The following is a 13,799-nucleotide window of genomic DNA, read 5'->3' as shown; positions in this document are numbered from 1 at the left end:
GTTTTTTATACAACCATCATGTATGTGTGTGAGTGTATGCGGTGGGGAGGTGAGTATGTATGTTTTTTTTCTATATCTCAGTGTGTATGTGCGGGTGTGTGCATGTATTAATTTATACTCTGTAAAAGCTGTTTATATTTGTGTTCACTGTAGATTAGTTAATTCTCTTTAAAATACTTCGTTATATGATACATCAATGGACGGGATTAAATAGGTGAATATATGGATTAGATAAATAATCATTATGCATTGTCATTGGACATATGCCATTTGGCATGGTAAGAAAATCAATGTTTTGAAATTGGAGGAACCTAACGTAGCTGTAAAAAGGAAACCTATCTGTCAAACAACGGGCATTAAAACCAGAACCTATTAAAGACACATAAAATCTAAAAACGGCAACGTTGTCTCAGTAATTCGTTCTTAATGATAGAGGTAGAAGTAGGGAAGTAATGAAATACCAACTGACTGTGATTTATTCTACACGGGAGGGGGGAGCTATGTGATAGTAGTGGTAGTTGTTCTGTTCTAGCTCAGCCCTAATCGAGCAAACCTATGAGTGAACGAATTCCAGCCATGACTACCCCATTTACAATGTTTAATACGTCCCTTCCTAATTTAAGACAGCCGTGTAACTGAGGAAGATTTGGCAACAACTTTTAGCAAGTCTATTGATTACGTTAAGGTTCTCTCACTGTGCTCTGTTGTAGTGATAGCTAATTGCTAATTGTGTAAACATTTTAAGTCATGCCTTTCTATGGATGGCGTAATAGATTACTTTAGCTGTGTCCTAACGCTACATTGGAAGAGCTTTACCATGATGATATTTCGGAGACGGTACTTGATCACATGCATAATGTCTTGTGTATACATTTGTATTTATGTGTGTAGCGGATAGCGACCAAATTTCTAAGCTAGGATCCGAAACTGAATCCACAGTTCCCTACAAATTGTTGGCTTTTAGGTTTTCGCCTGTTGCACTAGGAAAATTATGAGAATAATATGATCTCTTGATCTTTCACGAGTCATACTTTCTCTGTCTAGCCCCCCACCTCTCACGTATTCACGCAGATAAATTTACTATCTACACAATGGCCCATGGAACTAAAGGCAATTTGTTTACTGCAACAACTAACAAGCTGTGCACACAAACAACTCGAAGCAGTTGTATTTTCTATATTGTAACGACCATCAGAATCATATAAATAAAATGGCCGTCTTCTTCACTTATTTATGCAGTTCATTTATCCGCTACATAAATGGTCGTTATAATTGATGACACTGTTGTTACATATGTATGTTTGTCATTGTTCATATTTACTTGAGTGCCAGTCAAATAGGTGTGTGCTTCAGACAATGGACATGAGTTAGAATAAGAACAGTAATAAACGAGTGAAGAACGAGTATACAGTGCGTGTGTTTATTTGGTGAAAGAAAAATGAGCAGGAGTCAAAACGACTTGTGCGCCGGTTTGGCGGTGTTAAATTACAGACAAACACAGAAGCAATCACAGACTTTTAGTATTATATAGATGGGCCTAGATTTTCATTAGGGACGTAATTTCTTTAATTTTTCAGTTACCTACTTTTGACAATAATTTGCGGTTTTAGCTAACAAAATACTTCCAAGATTACTTTGCTTCAAACGGAAGTGAATAGAAATTTTACTCAGTTGTCATCAATTATCAATGATCGGAAAGTATAAAACTCAAAAGGATCTTTTTTTGTTTCGCTGCCAATTTTCAATCTCTTCAATTCCAGCTCGAATTAATTTCATATTCGGTGTAATGATAAGGTTTTATATGCTAATCATTGCTTTGAAATATATTTTTCTCAATAAATCAATAAATAAAGAGTTATTAACTTTTAAAGTTTGCAAACTTTGGGTAATTTTAGCCAATCGTAAACCATAGATACATCCATGCCTGTTTCCATAGCTATAAGCCAAGCATGAGAACCCTTTTGTCTGCGAGAAAGCACGTGTTGAAAAATATTGGCAACCAAACTGTAAAGATCCACTCATTGAGGAGGACGTCAGATGTGCTAAAAATAACAACCAAATAGGCCTTAAATAACGCACCAAAAAATTCTTTATTTTATTTTTGGGTAATCGCTTGAATTCCCGTGTGTAGAAAACAAATTTGCAAACATTTTCTGAAAATTCAAAAACATTAATGAGTTATGAGGCACGAATGTAACTATTGTTCCTGTAGATTAGAATTTGATTTGTTTACAGTTGACAGCACGTGCTGTCACACATAAAAGGACAGCTTCCAAATCCTGTTTTCTGACCGGGTGAAAATGATCAAACTTTAAACCTTAATAACTTTTTTTTTTTTTTTTTTATTTTCTGGGAAAAGTTAAATATCTCCTGAGATTCGTCTTGGAAAACTACATTAATATACCAAATTTTAAAATTTTCAATAAACTTTGAATTTTCGAAACTTGGCAGCCAAACTGAAAATATCTACTAAAAATAATCCTATGATGGATAAAAGAAACTAAATAATGCAGACATCATGCACAAACGCGCGCGCACGTGTGTGTGTGTACATAAAGTCTGAGTGTATGGATGTTCATGCGCGCATATATTTCTGTATATATTTACAAACTGTTTGCAGTTATCTGAATGTTTTTCATTCATTTACTGATTACTGTTGTTATACAGACGGTGTTGATTGCTTATTAAATCTATATCCTGAGAATGAGCAAACTAGACGTGCAGACAGACTGATGGCATACGGCTTGGACAGGCAGAGTGACAGAAAGGGGACGGTTGAGAGAAATCAAAGCAGATCGATGAAACTAGACTCGTCATTGCTTTTAACAAACACTAAAATGGAAAACCTGTTTCCATCAGTCCCCATTTATTTCCATCAGACTTTGTTGATTTTTGTCTTGTTCGCAACTTTAACCAGTTTCTCTCTCTCTCTCTCTCTCTCTCTCTCTCTCTCTCTCTCTCTCTCTCTCTCAAAGTACCGCCACAGATATATGAAAACATCTCTTAATTCAAACCTTTTCTGTTTGGCTGCACCTTTGGAAATTGTAAAATTTAGTGAAAATTTTAAAATTTATGTCTTGGTGTAATTTTCCACGCTGAATCTCGGGGGATATTTATCTTTTTTTCCAAAATATTTTTTAAAACGTTACAGCGGTTAACAGTTTGATCATTTTTACCCAGTCAGAAAACGAACTGTCATTTTGTGCGTGATAACGTGTTTTTAACTGTAAACAAATGAAATATTGGCGAAAATCTGCTTCACGCACGACATATAACCTCTCATAACTTCAATTATTTAGGGGAATTTTTAGAAAATGTTTGCAAATTTGTATTCTACACACGGGAATTCAAACATGATTATGCAAAAACCAAAACCAAAATATTTTGGTGCATGATTTACGGCCTATTTAGCTGTTATTTTCAGCACATCACAAGACCACCTCATACCTCGTGTTTTACGCATTTAATAAGTGAAAAATGACCGTGTAGCTTGACAGGACTTGGTAATAACTTGGCTTGTTACTATGGAAACTGACACCTATATGTATGGTTTTTGATTGGCTAAAATTACCCAAAATTTGTAAACTTTAAAAGCTATTAACTCTTAAATTATTGATTTATAACGAATGTGAAGTTCATATCAAGGATTATCATACAAAGCTACACGAATACACCAAATATGAAATCAATTTGAACAAAAATTGAAGAAACTAAAAAGTAGCAGCCAAACAAAATTCAGTAAACAGAAATTTTAGGAAAATGAAGAATTAGAACTAGGTTTATAAGTGGACGCGGCTTTATAGGCAGATCCTGGTTTATGAGTGAAGCTATGTTTATGATAAGCTAATTTGTATTATTTAGTTGTTTTGTTTTTTAAAAAACGGTAGCTTTGATGAAATTTAGGAAGAATATTCTGTTTTTCCTCTTTATAAAGTTAGGTCGATTATGTTAGACAACATTACAGAGGTGGTGGTCATTCTTAAGCTGATACGCATTTCAATATTTCTTAAAGCTGTGTGCTTAAGAAGTTCGCATTGCAACTGTGTGGTTCCAATTCTATCTTAGCCTCAAGTCTATTAAAACATTGTTTTGATATCTGACAGAGGGACTGTTCTTTATTTGAGGTGGTAGACTTAATCTATGAAAACATAACAATGGTGCTGTCATAATGTGCATCCCAGTTGAGAAAAGTTTTATCAAAATTGATTGACAGAAAACCGAGAAATCCTAAATTTCACTCCTAAACTATTAGCGCGTGGTTCTGGGTGTGTGTGAATATATATATTATATAGAGAGAGAGAGAGAGAGGAGAGAGAGAGAGAGGAGAGAGAGAGAGAGAGAGAGAGAGAGAGAGAGAGAGAGAGAGAGAGAGAGAGAGAGAGAACTAATGTCTTTTGAGTGAAACTTGGTAAGACAAAAACCGTGCAGGAGTCGATCGAAGGGATCGTATGTTTTTTAGTGGAGGGTGCACCTAACCCTAGGAATGTTTTGAGCAAAGTCGACTCTTTTGCAAATATTCAGACCAGATCTCTAGTCTGATGATAACCATTCCCCCCACCCACTGTCATCCACAGAGTCCATGAAAAAAGACATTAGTTAACCTTAAGCTTTGGAAGACGACATGTCTAACGAGCTGTGCAGTGGGATCGAACCCAAAACTCTGCCGCCGTGAGGCGAACTTTTGAAAGACGTAACCATACCTGCATTCATGAACCATTCCTGTATCCATAAACCACGCTTGTGTCCATATGCCATGTCTGCTCGACCTTCTAGAAATATCAGCCAAGTCACTGTCGAATCACACCCTACAGTCTTAAAAAATGGAAGAATACATTGGCTGATGTTGTATTATTTACACTGTGACTGAATACGGGACAGGTTGATCTGGCTGGAATTATTTTCATCATTAGGGCTGATCTGAATAATTGCAACAATATTAAGTCTACCGTACCATTTTTTAACTTAGATAACTCTACGGGTGCTGTCTTTCCTTCGCTCACACTAAGTAAAAATAAAAATATAAAGAACTCCATTTGTATCCTAACTAAACAAATACATAATTCTTTCATATTATGTTCTGTTTTACCAGAACTCTGTTTACTATGATAATAGTGTTAACGAGTTAAAGTTATTCAGATAACATCTAAAGCGTCTTTTAGGTAATTAAAGGGTCTTTTTCGACAACTTTAATATGTGAAGATATATAATGGTGATATTACATTTTTAAAAATTACCTTCTCATTATTATTGTCACCTTTTCTTTGTATCAATTCTTTTGATGTTTCAGTGATAAAAACAAACTTCCAGCTCCACTGCATTATTCTGTCGGTGAAATACAAATCTCTTTAACTTTGAGGGTTTTTTGCCCATCTTAAAAAATAGTCTACAGTTCTCGATCCTATTACTAAACAGTCTCTTCATTTCAATATAACCATTAGAACTGTGGGTAGCGATCAGACATTCGCGTTCGAATCTGCCAAAACATATTATGAATGAAGGAAATATGTTATTACTTGGATTGTGGTTGTAGCTCGTGCACTCTATGATGTTTGGAAACATTAGCACGTATCAGCAAATAATTTATTTGCTGATTCTTATAAACAAGACTCATGTTCTTGCCAGAGCCATCGGTCCGAAGGGTATCATTGACTGAGGAGCCGTACAGTAAGGTCGAAACATCGCAGTGAATCAAAGTGTTCTAAGATCTGTGAATCATATGTTATGAATACACATTGTCTAAAGCAATTGTTCTCAACCGGGGTCCATATGACCGTTGGGTTATATGAGATTTTGCTGTTGAAGTTCACGAGCAGTAAATCGATTATACTTCTTCAATACACAAAATATTTTAACAATTTTCTTTGTACAATTCTTAATGATATTTAATTATTAAGATATAATAATTTTTCATTAAACATCGAATGACTAAGAGGTTCCATCCGGATGAAGTAGGAATCAGACGGGATCCATAGAGGAGAAAGGGTTGAGAATCCATGGTTTAGAGGGGAAGAGATATTCTCCATTGATGAAAAAGAACAGCAATCAGATATTCCCTTTCGGATCTTCCAGAATATATTAAGAATGTATAGATACGTTATTGTCAGAATGAAACATTGGTTATTTTTCTCTCTTTTCACAGTAATCTAGAGTAGTTAATTTTTACATTTACAATATTTCTAGCCGGCAATAGTAGCTTGTCATTAACTCTCTCTTCATTCAATGTCAGTTATAAAAGTCACCGAAGGAAATATTCCATAAAATGATTTACGAAAGAGAATAAAAAGGAAGAAACGAACGCAGCAACGAGAAAGAGAAAGAAAAATAGGGAACTGGAAGGAAAGAGAGAGAGGTGGAGGAAGGGAGAGGAGGCCAGATTTATTAATTATACGGTTGTTAGTTTATATCGATTCACCTTCATCCACTAATTATGACTTTATACTGAAAACAGTAATAAATCTCGTTCAAATTATGCAAGTCGTGTTCTCTTTAAAGTAAAGCAGTTAATGGATGCAACTGTCGAAACTATATTTGACCATCATGGAAAGAAATGCGAGCGAACAGACAGTCATTCTTTCGTATATTGTGTAACAGTAAGACATGGCAGGACGTCTCCACTAGGATAAGAGAGCATTAATGAAAATATATAGGTATATAATTTAAACTAGGAGTGGTACATAAATTTATGACACTGTGTGTGTGTGTGTGTGTGTAAAAAAAGGCAGGTATATCAAATACCATACAGCATAATCTCGGTTTATTAAAATTATTTCCACCTGTAGAGGATGTGAGATAATTATCAAATGGCAACTGAGAAAAGATTCATATCAGAAGCGGAGATAACCTCAAAACTCAAAAATTCTCCAAAAGTTGACAACCTGTTAAGAACATGCTTCTGATCTTGAGATAAGAGGATAGTCAATTACACATGTTTCTGCCTCAAACAGGTGTCAACAGCATAGCAATTTGCCTAACCTATTTCCAGCAGTCAAGGGACTCATTAAAATACACACACACATCAACAGGGCTTTCTGTTTTTTTTTCTTTGAATACTTTGTTTCCTGGTTCTGTTTCGAATAGAACTATAGTCATCTACGTACATACACAGCCAGACAATTCAAAGGCCGAGTTTTTTAGTTTCTCTTGAGGGTGTTCTCTGTCTGGAATATTGAGCCAAGATTAACAGCGTTTGTCTTGGACGGTGCTGAGCCGAATTAAGTAATGATAAGATGATTTATAAGGAAAGTATAATTTGAAAGAAAGCAATGACAAGAGTGATATATAAATAAAGTATATATATATATATATATATTGTAGTGACGCTATCCAACAGCGCGCGCGCACGCCGCGCGCTAACGCCATTTCAGTTCGCGCGTGCGGAATTTGGAGCCTTCTGTAGAGGCAGAAGGGAAGGGCCCTCTCGCGCATGCGCGAAGACCGGAAGAAGGGAAAGATGATGTGGCATTTAGCTGATAGGCAAGGGAGCGTAAAAACTTTGACCAGAAAGGGTACAGAGACACGTAGCAGCACCAGAAGGCTTTCCACCAGACATTGTTGCAGACCATATTTTCTTCGCTCTCTAAGGACGCCATATTTGACCAGCTCGGTTTGCTGCTGAACTTGTAAGATTGTTACAAGCGTTAAAATTTCAGCCTTGCCACAACCATACCAAGTGGAACCAAATATACCACCTTATTTCTTACTGTTATAAGAACAATAAAGAGTATATATTTTTACTGTCGCGTTTGTGTTCTTTGACTGGTAGAATCTGGAAATTTAAGCAACGGAAATTGTGAATGCACCAGTTGCACCCTAAAAGTGCAAGAAGCAACCTATTCCCGTTACAATATAATAAACCTTTACGTAAATAAATAACGTGAAATACACGAAGGGACAAACAAAAAAACAAACAGGTCATTCAAAGCCTTCATTCTTCAGTCAGAAACTGATCCCTCATCGCAGATTTCGGCTGTTTAATTCTGAGATCCGCTCATATATATATACTGTGTAAGACCAAGATATCGATATGAGTGTATGAGTGTGCATGTATATATATTGATATGCATATCTACATCTATATCTACTTATTATACACAAACACATGTAAATATGCACACATGCATACATACATACATACATACATACCCTGTTGGTGTTGTTAAAATTCCAATGAAGGAGCCTTGGATCCAGGCTAGAAACCGGCTCTTTCTCTATTGGCGAGAAATCTTAAAATAAAACTGAATAATGATACGCATACATACATAGTGTGTATGTGTGTTTGTGTGTGCGGTCCGGTATGTGTAATAGATGCAGTGGTGATTAGTATTTGTAACAGGTTAGTGAAAAGTCGTAGGACAGTAAGATACGCAATAAAATGAATTCACAGATACAGCCATTACATATTATATATTCGTTTAAGAAACAGATTGGGTTTATTTACATTTCTGAAGAAAAAAGATACCCTTCCCCCCACCCCTAACCCTAAAACAGATCGAAATGCAATAGATCGATACTAGGGTCATAATTATGGGTGGACACTAAAAAGGGAACGGTCTTGTTATCCAGCTCTGTTTACGAGTGACCCCTCAGTTTATGGCGACACACGTGTATTTGTTTACATTTGAAGATCGAGACCGTAGGAAGTTGTTGTTGACAAACTACGGCAGAAATTGTATTCAACTCAATAGACGTCATTGATTGGTTGAAATTGCCGAAATGCAAGAAATTAAACAAGAAATATCTTACAAACTACACAATTTTCTCAAGAAAGCCAAGAGAAAAAGATGTTTTATGTAACACATTCTACCAGTATACGAAGTTTAAAAGTGTTTAGTTACAAAGAAATTATTTTAAAAATTTGCCGGTCAAAGTGAGAAGATCCCGCAGGTGTTATTCAAATCATTTATACTTCCAACAGAACTTATTTATATTATATTGTATTATATTATATTATATTATATTATATTATATTATATTATATTACATATATATATATATATATATATATATATAATATATATATATATATTATATATATATATATATATATTATATATATATATATATGTTTATATATATATATATATATATAAGTAAGGTTGTGTGCTGTCTGTCTCCTACGATTTAGATTCCTAACTACTCCCACATTTTGCGGTGCAGTTTAACCAAAACCGGGTATCTTATAGTCGTGATTCATATCGAGCCCTTCTGGGTATTAGCGCGCGTCTACGATGAGTCTACGATTAAAAAAATTTACCATCAATTTTTTCCATTTTTAATGCATTTTTGGCATATATAAGGGAAGTAACTCTCTGAAAATTTATTATTAAATCTCAGAACGTAAAAAGCTACAGTAACCCTCCCCCCTTTGTGGTTAGCCATATTGAGATGGCTATTATACCTTACATCTCTAAAAATGCTTATATAGTTATTTCCCTTACAAACCCGAGCAACGCCGGGCGATACTGCTAGTATATATATATATATATATATATGCGTACGTGTATTGGGGGCTGTATGCAGACACACACATACATTAAATCTATTATGAGACAACCATCCAGCTTATAGGAGTGGTTAATTACCAGAATAAAAACAATTACGGAATTTTCTTCCGTCCCTAAAATTTTTCTCACTAGTGTTGATGAAATACAAGACATATTTAGGAATAAATTCGGCATGTCAAAACATTAGACTAGCTGCAGTAAACTTGGGAAAACATTAAAAGATTCGCGAGTAAATTAAATATTTGAAAGCTACAAGCAAACCAACAGGAGTTGCTAGAATTAACAGTCAAAACATTGCTTAAAACAGACATTTATTAGCTAAAATTAAAGAACGAAAGTTTGCAATACACTCTAGGGTTTTATAAAATAAATGATCTTCTTCATATTTCCTTCTCCACATAAATTCGCAAAGATAAGAGTCAATCATAGAGCAGTGTATCCACACCGACGTTTGTTTCCGAGCTTTAAAGATGTCCAAGTTCTCTCAATTTGTTGATTACACTCTATTCGCTACACTCCTTGTGCGCATGCGCAGCATCTTTGGTTACTATGGAAACGGAGTTCTTCGCAATCAGCTATGGAACAAGTGGTGCTTCTTTGTTTACTATGCTAACAGAACTTTATGGTGCTGGGTAAACTACTTGCTTCTGATTGGCTAAAATACCCAAATTTTGTAAATTTTAAAGGCTAATAACTTTCAAATTATGAATTTATAGGGAAAATGAATTTCATTTTCATAATTAGTTTACAAAACTTAAATCCTTATACCAAATTTGAAAACAACTGGAACAAAACTGTAGACATTGATCATAGCCACAAAGATCATATTTTGTACAGACAGATTTCGAGCTTTGTTCCAAAAATGAAAGAAAATAAATATCTCGGATTTATTATTTTTCTGACCAGTGTTGGATTTTGTGACGGAAAATAAATTTCTCAATTATAAAAATACTAGTGAAGACAGGCTTCTGGTAACTCTTGCTTTAACAGGCAATAGTTAAGGGTTATCAAACAACTTTAAATTTAATTTAAAGGGTTTGATACCCAATGTCGCTTTTTCTTTGGCTCAATATCTAAAGCTAAATCGCCTAAATTAACTAACAGAAATTAACTGAATCGATGAAGTGTATTTATATTTGCATCGAAGACAACTGCGCTGTTAACTGAAAACGAAGAGAATATTTCAGGAAACCAGACCGTGACATGCTTTTGCTAATATCATCCACCTCGGTAAAAACATGAATCTTTCCGTAATTACAATTCTCCTGGCCTCACTTTTTAGTCAACTTCAAAGAACAATTGCGGGATGAAACACGTAATAAATACATTAATAACGACGCTAAAAAAATGTCTGTTCCTCGGTAGTATAGTGGTAAGTATCCCCGCCTGTCACGCGGGAGACCGGGGTTCGATTCCCCGCCGGGGAGGCTGACATATTTTTGTTTTTATTTGTATGATTTTGAATATTTCAGTACCAAGTCACAAATTTACGAAATGCAAGTTGCTAATGTGGTGTTCATTTCTTTTGCTAGTGTTATAGACCGTAAAATAAAAATAAATTATATTTGGAATACAATTTTGAGGAATCACAACCCTGCTCTGTAGCCAGAACAGATATCGATAATTACATGACTAATACAGTAATTAATACCAATATCACGTAATCTAACAAAGATTTATAATTATTAATCAGAGAAGAAAGTACATTGAATAATAATTTACTCGAAAAATCGTCTTTTGTTCAGAGCAAAAAGAAAAAAAATTTAAGGTCTCACCGAGATTTGAACTCGGATCGCTGGATTCAAAGTCCAGAGTGCTAACCATTACACCATGAGACCTGCTTAGCGGACGCTGCTTATAATATCTATATATTTCTTTAGCAGTTGGCCTTTTTCAAATTCAAAATAAATTAGGTGCAATTTGTTTTATAATATTTTCATAACGTCTCGAAAATTTATAAACAATAAATTCATTTAAATGATGAAGTTTACACTAAGTTTTTTTATTTAATCAGCATATTTTATATTTTCGTACGATCTCGTTTTTGTGACGGAAGTAGAGAAAATACACACACACACACACATATACACATATATATATACATATATATATACATATGTATGTATATATTTATATATCCTCTCTTTGTTTTCGTTGCGTAATGTTATATAATTGCAGATTCAGAAGTACTCGAACTATATCATGTATTTCATTATAATTGAAATGTAATCTAATTTAAAGTGTAAATTATTGTGTGTGGAAACTTTATGGCTTCGAAGATCCGAAATATTTTCAAAATAGCTTTGTTTAGAAGTAATTTCCCAGTCTCTGCAACGGAGTCGATTTGCTGTGTGCGGTGTCACTGGAAAATAGTTGACCTATTAAAAGTAGAACTTTACTACATACTTTTTAACTTCCTTTATGATTCCATCTTTATATCGTTAATTATGATTCTACTTCCTTCTGTATAATTATCAGAAATATATTCAAGAGTCGAAATACACTGATATTGATTTATTTTTTTATCTAACCTGTGTCAATGTAACCAGCTTCTATACATACCAATCAACTTTACATCGACCCCAGTACTTGACTGATATTCTTTTTGTCAACTCCTGAAAAGATGAAACACAAAGTCGAACCAGGCAGAATTTGAACTCAGAATTTAAAGGCAGATGGAATACTGATGAGCATTTTGCCCAGCATGCTATCTTCGGCCAGCTTGCTATCTTACTACTACTACTACTACTACTACTGCTACTGCTGCTGCTGCTGCTACTACTACTACTACTACTACTACTACTACTACTACTACTAATAATAATAATGTAGTATAAATGCCCTGATGCAGTACCAGGCAGTAATATTCTGCTCAATACCACAGATTTGCTTGTCAGTTGTTTGACCTTAACCAGTTGAGCACATCCCTTAGTGGCTGACGATATGTGTATCTCTGATCACGAGCATAAGTAGTGGGGGAGCATCATAGCCATGTGCTGAAAGGAATTCTTTGGGGTTTGAATAATTCACCTATGGAAACATGGGTGGTTCTTTCAACATCCTTAAACAACCCTTATTCAGGGATCCTTTGAGCGGGATGGGCTACTCAACCTGAAGAAAATTCTAACTGGGCCCCACCTGCAAGGTCATGTGTTGTTTATCTTGATATGAGGTCACCATGTGATGCATGTGCCTGGTGTACCCTTATCAGACGGGTAGTCCTGATGGGTATATTGGGCTTCGTATATTTTACCCCAATGTCACTTTGATGGCATGAATTGCTCTCTCACTCAATAATAATAATATTAATGCTTTCAAATTTTGGCACAAGACCAGCAATTTTGGGGTAGGGGTAAGTTGATTACAGCAACCCTACTGCTCCACTGATACTTATTTTCTTGACCCCAAAAGATTGAAAGGCAAAGTCGACCTTGGTAGAATTTGAACTCAGAACGTAAAATTCCACTAATAATAATAATAATAATGAAATTATTGTATACAGTGCTCAGGTGCACCACAACTTGTCAAAAGTGCGTATAAAGCATGTGCAGTAATGTACAAATGTAAACAATGGAGGCACAACAGATGCAGTAGAAACACAGACAGGTTTTTAAAAAAAAGTGACTTTTGTATGTAATAGGTTATAGGGCTTACAAACACTAAGAGCATTTAGGGAAATAAATTCCCTTAGATTTGACAACCTCTAGGAAATAGTCGACAGTTTCTGTTATCTTAATGGAGATGGCTGCTTAGAAAGCTTAATAACTAGTATAAGGATGGATTGGAATAAGCTCAAGGAGCTATTACTTTTGCTAGTAAAAAAAGGGCTCCTCTTTCAGAATGCTGATTGCATGATTCTTGCATGCGAAAAGGGATACGAAAAGGGTCAACAAAACATGAGCCTTGAATAGGAAGAGTTTTTGAGAAAACTAGGAAGAAATGAAACAAGTATACTTTGCTAGGATGTGTAATGTTGGTGTGCATAGAGAAAGAAGTAGAATGATGATAACTTTTTCCTTTACTCAAATAACAGTTCTTCCAGAATTCTCTTACAGAGTTGCTAGTTCTGGGCTAATTTTTTCCAGTGACTTTCTAGTTGGAGGTGCCATAAATGTCTTCTATATATTGTTGATATCCCCCCACCATGCATCAGCTTTGTCGATTTTCCAGTTGTACCTGTATTTCTTTTTGACCAGTAGTCCTCTGCAGTCCCTTCATCACTTCCATTCTAATATTCCCTTGTTCCATCTTCTCTGACCACACTTTGCTCTTAATTTGTGCTTTTATGATTAAGGT

The 13,799-nt window shown here is 35.0% G+C and overlaps 2 non-coding genes across 2 annotated transcripts; one reads left to right on the top strand and one right to left on the bottom strand.

Moving 5' to 3' along the window:
* Positions 1-10,858: 10,858 nt before the first annotated feature.
* Positions 10,859-10,930, top strand: Trnad-guc. Its single transcript has one exon. It is a non-coding gene; the product is annotated as a tRNA-Asp (tRNA).
* Positions 10,931-11,269: 339 nt separating this feature from the next.
* On the bottom strand, positions 11,270-11,341 carry Trnaq-uug. Its single transcript has one exon. It is a non-coding gene; the product is annotated as a tRNA-Gln (tRNA).
* Between the last annotated feature and the right edge of the window lie 2,458 nt (positions 11,342-13,799).

Source organism: Octopus sinensis, linkage group LG19, assembly GCF_006345805.1.
Source record: "Octopus sinensis linkage group LG19, ASM634580v1, whole genome shotgun sequence".
Taxonomy (NCBI): Eukaryota; Metazoa; Mollusca; class Cephalopoda; order Octopoda; family Octopodidae; genus Octopus; species Octopus sinensis.
The sequence above is the reverse complement of the archived record's forward strand: the minus strand, read 5'-3'. Positions and strand labels throughout refer to the sequence as shown.